Below are 10,599 nucleotides of genomic sequence, written 5' to 3'. Positions count from 1 at the left end.
ACAAATTACTGTCCAGAAAAGGACACACTTGCAGAATGGTCGACTGATTATATCTGCCTAGACAGAGTAATCAGCCCTTAATAATTCTGCAGCACTAAGATTTGTCAGATGATCCTGGGCCAGAAGGCAGAAGAACAGATGCTCCAACGTTTTGAAGTAGAGCGAGTGTCCAGGTGTTCAGAGGTCTCTATAAATTGGCTAAGTTTTAGAAACTATGATTTGTGCTTCCCACAATTATAGTTAACTCAGCCATTCTGGATTTCTGACGGGGTTGAAAACATATAGCTATTGACCTTAAGAGAAAAGATTTGAGTGGATGATCGTCAGCTGACATTCATCCTAAAGCCAGGTTCAAAACTAACTGTTTTAGTTAGAATAGATGACAGAGGAGCTGGTCAGTCAACAAAAGGATGGACTGGGTATTAGGACTATCCTGTACCTCACTGGTACAAATTGGCATAATTATGCTCTAATTGTATTTTGAGAGAAAAGTTTCCTTTTAACAGGAAGGGTGATGTGTAGGAGGAGCTAAGGTAGGAGGAGTTCTGAGAGGAAGAAAAGGAGTAAGAAAAGAAGAGGAAGGAGAGAAGAAGCTAGGTGATGAAAGAGAAAGAAGGGGGAGACAGGGAGGCAGATATTCATGTATCTCCAACAGTCAAAGATAGTTGTTATATCTAGGTTGGTCAGTGGGTTACACCTCTGATTGAACAATACCAAACTTATAAAGCCTATGATTAACATTATTTTTAAAAAATGTATAAATGCAAAAAGGGAAAGGGGGCATGGGATAGGGGTTTCCTAAGGGGGGTGGGGGGGAATGGGGATAGGGGATGCCATCTGAAGTGTAAATAAAATATCTAATAGAAAAGAAATACAGGAAAATACAATCAAACATGTGAAACAATTGAAACAAACCTGTCAAAAACCTAAAATTGAAATAGAAACAATAAAGAAGTCACAAACAGAGGCAGCTCTGAAGATGAAAAACATAGGAAACTGGTCAAGAACTACTTATATAAGCATAACCAACAGATACAAGGGACGGAAGAGAGAATCTCAAGTGTAGACCATACCAATGAAGATCTGGACACGTGGAAGAACAAAAACACAAGAGATAAAATGTTACTAGTCCAAAACATTTGGGAAATTTGGGACACAATGAAAAGACCAAATGTAAGATTTATAGGAATAGAAGAATATAAAGATCCTCAGTTCAAAGGGCCAAAAAATACCTTAAACAAAATCGTAGATGAAACTTTCCTAACCTAAAGAAAGAGATGGCCATAAATGTAAAAGAAGGCTTTGGAACAACAAATAAATTGAACCATTAAAGAAAATCCCCTAACACATAAAAACAAAAACACTAAATTTACAGAACAATGTGAGGAGCCGACAGAAGGCGGCTATCATCCTTGCAGCCATCTTGAGCCATATACCCTGACAAGAGCCTTGACTGCAATAGCCTACAACAGCTGAGCACACTCTGATAACATCTTGTTTTAGATACCCAGGATTTTCCCTTGGGTGTGTGAGACTTAAGGTGTGATTTAGAGATAAGACTTAAGGGCATGACTTAAGTGTGTGACTTAGAAGTGAGACATATAAAAGGCAAGAGGCCGACAGAAGAAATTATTATTAGACACTTGGGACTTGAGACAGGCAACTAGGAATTAGACACTTGTACTTGGAAGAGTACTTGAGACTTTGGATTAGACACTTGGATTAGACACTCAACACTTTGAAAGAGAACTAGGAATTAGACACTTGTATGTGGAAGAGTACTTGAGACTTGAGGCAGGTAACTCCGAACTGGGTAAGAGACTAGAAACTTAGAACTAGGAACTAGGGACTTGGAAAGAGAGAAGAGAGACTGAAGAATAAATGGGATTGAATCACACTATGGTCTCCATTCTTCCTGTCCATCCTCTCTCTCTTGCTGGACCACGACCCACAGACTGGAGCAGCTTGGGGCAGTGCAGGCTCTAACAACTTAGCCCCCAAGGCTTTTGGCAGTGCACATTCCAACATTGACAGAGTGGTCCACAACATTTTGGTCCCCAGTGTGGGGCAGCTCAGGCCACAACAGAACAAAAAATAATATTTAAAAGGTGTAAGAAAAAGGTGAAGTAACATGAAGGCAGACCTTTCAAAAAAAGCACTAAATTAACCAAGAAAAACTCTAGAAGACAAAAGATCCTGAAGATGTCTTGCAAATTGTGAAAAGCCAGAGATGACAACTGAAGCCATAAAATATCTTCTGGGGGAATGACCATCTCTGACCTCAAACTGCACTACAAAGTAGTAGTGATTAAAAAGAAACTACATGGTATAGGTACAGAGATAGGCAAGAAGATCAATGGAATAGAATTGAAGATCCAGAAATGAACCCACACACGTATGGTCACTTGAACTTTGACAAAGGAGCTAAAACCATATAGTGGAAAAAAAGACAGCATTTTCAACTAATGGTGATTGTTCAACTGGAGGTCAGCAGGTAGAAAAATGCAAATCAATCCACTCTTATCCTCTTGTACAAAGCTCAACTCCAAGTGGATAAAGGACATTCACATAAAGCCAGATACACTGAAACTAATAGAAGAGAAGTTGAGGAAGACCCTCGAATACCTGGGCACAGGGGAAAAGTTCCTGAACAGAACACCAACGGGTTATGCTCTAGGATCAAGAACTGACAAATGGGACCTCATCAAATTGCAAAGTTTCTGTAAGGCAAAAGACACTGTCATTAAGACAAAACAGCAAACAACAGATTGGGAAAAGATCATTACCGATCCTAGATCCGATAGAGGGCTAATAACGAATACATACAAAGAACTCAAGAAATTAGACTCCAAACAACCAAATAAGCCTATTAAAAATGGGGTACAGAGATAAACAAAAAATTCTCAACTGAGGAAACTTGAATGGCCGAGAAGCACCTAAAGAAATGCTCAACACCCTTAGTCACCAAGGAAATCCAAATCAAAACAACCCTGATATTCCACCTCACACCAGTCAGAATGGCTAAAATCAAAAACTCAAGTGATGGTAGATGCTGGCAAGGATGTGGAGAAAGAGGAACACTCCTCCATTGTCGGTGGAATTGCAAGCTGGTACAACTACTCTGGAAATCAGTCTGCTGGTTCCTCAGAAAATTGGAAATAGCACTACCTGAGGACCCAGCTATACCACTCCTGGGCATATACCCAGAAGATGCTCCAACATATAACAAGGACATATGCTCCACTATGTTCATAGCAGCCTTATTTATAATAGCCATAAACTGGAAAGCACCCAGATGTCCTTCAACAGAGGAACAGATACAAAAAATGTGGTACATATACACAATGGAGTATGGCTCAGATATTTAAAATAATGAATTTTAGAAATTCTTATGTAAATGGATGGAACTAGAAAATATCATCCTCCTTCCGGTCTGGGCCAGAGCACTGAGCAAATCTTGGGTGGCAGCTTTGTCCCCAACCTCCAAGAACCCAGAGGAAGAGGGGATCCCAGGTGCTCTAACTCCAGAAGTGTCTTAGGTAAGCAGAGAGCAAGGCCCACCCTAAACAGGGAGTAACTAGGACCCACAAGGACCCAGGAAGTCACTCCCATCATGGAACACTGGTTCCTTCCGGTCTGGGCCAGAGCACTGAGCAGATCTTGGGTGGCAGCTCTGTCCTCAACTTCCAAGAACCCAGAGGAAGCAGGGATTCCAGGTGCTCTAACTTGGACAGTGTCTTAGAAACTAGTTCTCAGATCTGAGGCCTTGATCAGACCTCTGCAAGGTCTGCTGTTGTGTGGACCCCGGAATCCACCTGAGACATACTGGAAGGTCCACTCAACCCAGAGCCACAGAGGAACAACTGAACTCAGAGCATCAGACAACATATCCTGAGATATTCTAGAGGAGACACTGCACCCAGAACTGCAGACACATAGCTGGACTGCTACCTTGGAGGCACCATATCCTGAGGCATCCTAGAGGTACCACTGTAATCAGTGCAGCTGGAAAAGATCACAGAGACATCTGGACCCCTAGAAGATCAGACACAAGCTAGATAACTGGAAAGGCAGGCTTCAGTCAGAGACAGCAAGTACAGGCAGCACTAGAGTTAACCAGATGGCAAAAGGCAAGAGCAAGAACATAAGCAACAGAAACCAAAGTTACATGGCATCATCAGACCTCAACTCCCCCATCAGAGCAAGCCCTGAACACCCCATCACACCAGAAAAGCAGGAATCAGAATTAAAATCACTTCTCATGATGATGATAGAGGGCTTTAAGAAAGACATAAATAACGCTCTCAAAGAACTTAAGGAGAGCACTGGTAGACAGATAGAAACCCTTAAAGAGGAAACACAAAAATCCCCTAAGGAATTGCAAGAAAATGCAACCAAACGGGAGAAGGAATTAAACAAAACCATACAGGATCTAAAAATGGAAGTAGAAACAATAAAGAAATCTCAAAGGGAGACTACCCTGGAGATAGAAAACCTAAAAAAAAGATCAGGAGTCATAGACACAAGTATTACCAACAGAATACAAGAGATGGAAGAGAGAATCTCATGTGCAGAAGATACCATGGAAAACATTGACACAACTGTCAAAGAAAATGCAAAATACAAAAAGCTACTAACCCAAAATATATAAGAAATCCAAGACACAATGAGAAGGCCAAACCTAAGGATAATAGGTATAGATGAGGGGGAAGACTCCCAACTTAAAGGACCAGTAAATATCCTCAACAAAATTATAGAGGAAAACTTCCCTAACCTAAAGAAAGGGATGTCCATAAATATACAAGAAGCCTACAGAACTCCAAATAGTTTAGACCAGAAAAGAAAAACTTCCCGCCATATAATAATCAAAACATCAAATGTACAAAACAAAGAAAAAATACTAAAAGCAGTAAGGGAAAAAGGCAAAGTAACATATAAAGGCAGACCTATAAAAATTACACCAGACTTCTCACCAGAGACCATAAAAGCCAGAAGATCCTGGACCGCTATCATACAGACCCTAAGAGAACACAAATGCCAGCCCAGACTACTATACCCAGCAAAACTCTCAATCATTATTGATGGAGAAACCAAAATATTCCATGACAAATCCAAATTTACACAGTATCTCAACACAAATCCAGCACTTCAAAGAATAATTGGTGGAAAACTCCAACACAAGGAGGGAAACTACAACCTAGAAAAAGCAAGAAAGTAATCTTCTAACAACCGTAAAAGAAGGTAGCTACACAAACATATATCTACAGATGTTAGCCCAAAAGCTTGGATTAGCGAAGACTCAACTCGCAGACCACATGAAGCTCATGAAGAAGGAAGACCAAAAGGGGATGCCTCAGTTCTACTTAGAATGAGAAACAAAAATGCTCAAGGGAGCAAATAGGGAAACAAAACATGGAACAGAAACTGAAGGAGGGGCCATCAGGAGACCATTCCACCTGGGTATTCATCCCATGTACAGCTACCTAAGCTAAACACTGTTGTGGATGGCTGGAAGTGCATAATGTGAGGAACATGATATAGCTGTCTCCTTAGAGGTCAGCCAAAGACTAACACACTCAGAGGACAATGTTCACAATTAACCACTGATATGATCAGGGGTTTCCCAATGGAGAACTTAGTGAGAGGATTGAAGGAGCAGAAAGGGTTAGTGACCCCAGGTGGAAAGCAACAATACCAAACAACCAGAGCCCCTCAGGGTCTAAACCACCAGCCTGGGAACACATAGGGAGGGACCCAAGACTCCAGAGGTATATGTAGGGGAAGATGACCTTGTCGGGCATAGGTGGGAGAGGACATTCTTGGTCCCATAAAAAAAAATGAAAACAGAGTGGGGGGGAATGTGAGAGCAGGGAGGGGATAGTGAGGGGGGGTAGGTGCGGTCACTGCCTCATAGAAGCATGAGGAGGGGGATGGGATAGGAGGTTTCTGGGTGGTGGGAGGAAGTAGGCTAAGGGGATAAAATCTGAAATGTAAATACTACAACCAATTTTAACAAGCCAAAAAAAAGTTGTTAGAACCAACATCTTTAAAAAAAATGTCAGCCCCCTGGGGGGGGGAATTTTTTTTCTTGATACTAAAACTTGTTCTGAGAGTTATATATTGCAGAATACACAGCCTTGGTGTATCTACTCATCAAGCATACTGAGCAGACCTGCCCAAACCTCCGATGTCCTGGAATTCCATTTGGATTCAGTGAAGACACAGCATCAGAGGATTATCAACTTACTCTTCCCCCCACCCCTCTTCTAAAATCTCAACGCCCTTAATCAGCTTGAAGAAGTTAAAGAAGAGTCAGCACCCCTATTCACTGAGCTTGGGGACTAATGTGGTTAATAATGGTCTGTCTTTCTAGGGACAAGTAGTGGTTTTGTTGGAACAGGGAGGATTAGCAAGGACTTATTGCATAGCCATAACCTATTTGTAGAAATCTGTATAATTATTATCAAGATGAAGTTATAATTTCTTAAATGGTACAGAATTTACTTTGATTTCAAATTTAAGGTTTTCATTGGTACAAGCCTCTTATTAATATAAAAATGAAATGAATATTGATACTCCCATGGGCATTGTGCCTGTATAACACATTTAGGAATACAAGGCTTAGACTCAGCCCTTTTTTAACTTTTTTAACTGATTTGGGACAGTTAACCTATGAGTTAAGGGACTATAGAAAATGCATGGTTTTGAGTTTATTGTTAGGGTGTTTTTCATACTTTATTTAGAAATAGCTGAGAGGAGTGAACAGACAACAGTCCAGGTTACCTTACATGGATAGTTGGTTTTCAAAACATCAGAAGTCCATAGAACTGACACTACAAATATTTCTATATTAATGTTCATTTTGATTAGAGACCTGTCTGCTCGTGACAGCTTCCTGTCGTGGATTCTAAAAAGAAATTGAGCATCCTTGGAGTTACTCCAGTTGTGTGGTGACAGCCACTAGAGAAGAATTGCCTCTCTCCATCTACAGACAAATTACTGTCCAGAAAAGGACACACTTGCAGAATAGTCGACTGATTATATCTGCCTAGACAGAGTAATCAGCACTTAATAATTCTGCAGCACTAAGGTCTGTCAGATGATTCTGGGCCAGAAGGCTGAAGATTTGATGCTCCAACATTCGGTAGTATAGGGGCTTTCCAGGTGTTCAGCAGTCTCTATAAATTGGCTAAGTTTTGTAAGCTATGTTTAGTGCTTCCCATAACTTCAGTTAACTCACTCATTCTGGATTTCTGATGGGGTTGAATACCTATAGTCTCATAGCCAATCCTGGCTATTTACTTTGAGAGAAAATATATGAGTAGATGGTTTTCAGCTGACATTCATTCTAAAGCCAAAAAAGCCAGGATCAAAAGTAAGTGTTTTAGTTAGAAGAGATGACAGAGGTTCTGGTTAGTCAACAAAATGGTGGACTGGGTATTAGGACTATCTTGTACCTCACTGGTACAATTAGGAATAAGTATGTTCTAACTGTATTTTGAGAGAAAAGTTTTACTTTAACAGGAAGAGTGATATGTAGGAGGAGCTAAGTGGGAAGGAGTACTGAGAGGAAGAGATGGAGTAAGGAGAGAAGATGAAGGAGAGGAGAAGCTAGGTGATGAGAGAGAGAAAGAGAGAGGAGGCATGGAGGCAGATGTACACATGTCTCCACCAGTCAAAGATAGTTTTTATATCTAGGTTGTGTATTGGGTTACGCTTCTGAGTGAGCATTACCAAACTTATAAATCCTTTGATTAACATTTTTAAAAAATTGTATAAAAACAAAACGGAAAGGGGGGCATGGGACAGGGGTTTTCTAGGGAGGAGAAATGGGGAAAGTGGATGGTATCTTAAATGTAAATAAAATATTAAAAAAGAATTCTATATGCAGCACACATTGTGACTGTCAATAATTTAGTTTAGCCAAAGGAGAATTTGTCATATTAAACCTTCAACACTCTCCTTCCAAAATGGGTCCATATAGGATTTTCCCTAGAGCAGAAGCTATGTTCACTGAAATGCCAGTCCCTTAAGCCACATAATTCACACATGCACACATATGCACACAGAGAGAGAGAGAGAGAGAGAGAGAGAGAGAGAGAGAGAGAGAGAGAGAGAGAGAGAAAGAGAGAGAGAGAGAGACTCAAAAAACCTCAGGGATTCCTTGGTGTACCATATATAATCCTCCTAATTTCCTAATTACTGTCTGGTACTTGTCTGAAGCAATCAAATTTATCGTTTTTTGAAGTGTTTCTATTGACCTCATCAATCAGAAAATAAAAGATACCAGGTACACTCTGGGGACTCCCTACTGCCAGTTGTGGTTCTAAAGTCTAGGGCAGTGTGTGGGTTCTTCTACCTGCATTGTGCCTGTATAACACATTTAGGAATACAAGGCTTAGACACAGTCCTTCTTTAACTTTTTAAACTGATTTGGGATGGTTAGCCTATGAGTTAGGAGACTATAGCAAATTCATAGCTTGGAGTTTATTGTTAGGGTGTTTTCCATATTTTATTTAGAAATAGCTGAAAGGAGTTAACAGACAACAATCCAGATTACCTTACATGGATAGTTGGTTTTCAAAACATCAGAAGTCCATAGAATTGACGTTACAAATATTTCTATATTAATGTTCATTTTGATTAGAGACCTGTCTGCTTCTGACAGCTTCCTGTCTTGGATTCTAAGAAGAAATTGAGCATCCTTGGAGTTAAGCCAGTTGTGCGGTGACAGCCACTAGGCAAGAATTGCTTCTTTCCATCTACAGACAAATTACTGTCCAGAAAAGGACACATTTGCAGAATAGTCAACTGATTATATCTGCCTAGACAGAGTAATCAGCCCTTAATAATTCTGCATCACTAGGTCTGTCAGATGATTCTGGGCCAGAAGGCTGAAGATTTGATGCTCCAACATTTGGTAGTATAGAGCCTTTCCAGGTGTTCAGAGGTCTCTATAAATTGGCTAAGTTTTAGAAGCTATGCTTAGTGCTTCCCATAATTTCAGTTAACTCAGTAATTCTGGATTTCTAAAGGGGTTGAAGATCTATAGTCTTATAGCCAATCCTGGCTATTTACTTTGAGAGAAAAGATGTGAGTGGATGGTTTTCAGCTGACATTCATTATAAAGCCAAGAAAAAAGCCAGGTTCAAAAGTAAGTGTTTTAGTTAGGAGAGATAACAGAGGTTCTGGTTAGTCAACAAAATGATGGACTGGGTATTAGGACTATCTTGTACCTCACTGGTACAATTAGGATTAATTATGCTCTAATTGTATTTTGAGAGAAAAGTTTTATTATAACAGGAAGGGTGATATGTAGGAGAAGCTAAGGGAGAACGAGTTCCGAGTGGAAGAGATGGAGCAAGGAGAGGAGGAGATGAAGGAGAGGAGAAGCTAGGTGATGAGAGAGAGAAAGAGAGGGGGGGCATGGAGGCAGATGTTCACATGTCTCCAACAGTCAAAGATAGTTTATATATCTAGGTTGGGTATTGGGTTACACTTCTGATTGAGCATTAGCAAACTTATAAAGCCTTGATTAACATTTAATAAAAAAATAAAATAAAAGATATGAATGATACCATCCAAGCATAAAATAGATACTAATCCAATAAGGCAGTATTAATAAAAGACAGTTAAAACATATTTATTAATAACTGTAAGAAAGAAGAGACTAGTTTTAGGTTAAAAATTAGTCTATAAAAGCTTAAAGACTAACACCACAATAATCATCACAAAGTATATATCTCACAAATCACAGTATTCTACCAAACTAAATTATACAGAACTTTATGCAAGAGGTTTGTATAAAAATGTACAATGATATTTTTTGGCTTAAATGCTTACAATTTAAAATACAAGTTTGAAAATTTATTCCATATCACCATTAATCAATAATGTCAGATTAACACTGGGTGAAAGATATTTTCATATTTTATAGTTATTAAAACAATTTAAAATGAATATTTGTCATTTCTGAGTGAAAATATTTCCAATTAATACCAAGTATAAAACTAACCTGTGGGAATTGTCTGATAATGAGTAAGGTATCAATACTGATTACATACTTACAGCAATATTTCTCTTTTTAAATAACATGTTTATATATAAATATTCAGAAAGCAACTACCTATCAAGTTAGTCTGCTATATTGATGTATTTCATCCAAAGTTTGAGCTTGTGAACTAAATGATCTGCCATATAGTTGACATTTTTAAGGTTTGTCTCCAGTATGCATGTTGTGCTATGTTTGAGGACATGATTTCTGTGAAAAAATTCACAACTTTTAAATAGTAATGCTTGTCCCCAAAATATATTCTGTGGTGATCTTGAAGGAATGGGGACAAGAAAAGTATTTCACACATTCATTGCACTTGGAATAGGAAAGGCTGCTTTCCATAATACATTCTTTGATGCACATGGAGAGTTGAGGACCAGGTTAAAAAAAACTGACTACTTTCTTATTCAAGAAGACTACCTCTTGTATGGATTCTGTAGTGAACTTGAACATTTGAGGATGGGATAAATGATATTCCATGTTCATTATATTTGTAACATTTATGTCCAGGAAGGATTTGGTGTTGAACTTTAAGATCTGAGAAC

This window comes from Arvicanthis niloticus, chromosome 10 (genome assembly GCF_011762505.2).
Source record: "Arvicanthis niloticus isolate mArvNil1 chromosome 10, mArvNil1.pat.X, whole genome shotgun sequence".
Classification (NCBI taxonomy): domain Eukaryota; kingdom Metazoa; phylum Chordata; class Mammalia; order Rodentia; family Muridae; genus Arvicanthis; species Arvicanthis niloticus.
Note: the sequence above shows the minus strand (reverse complement) of the source record.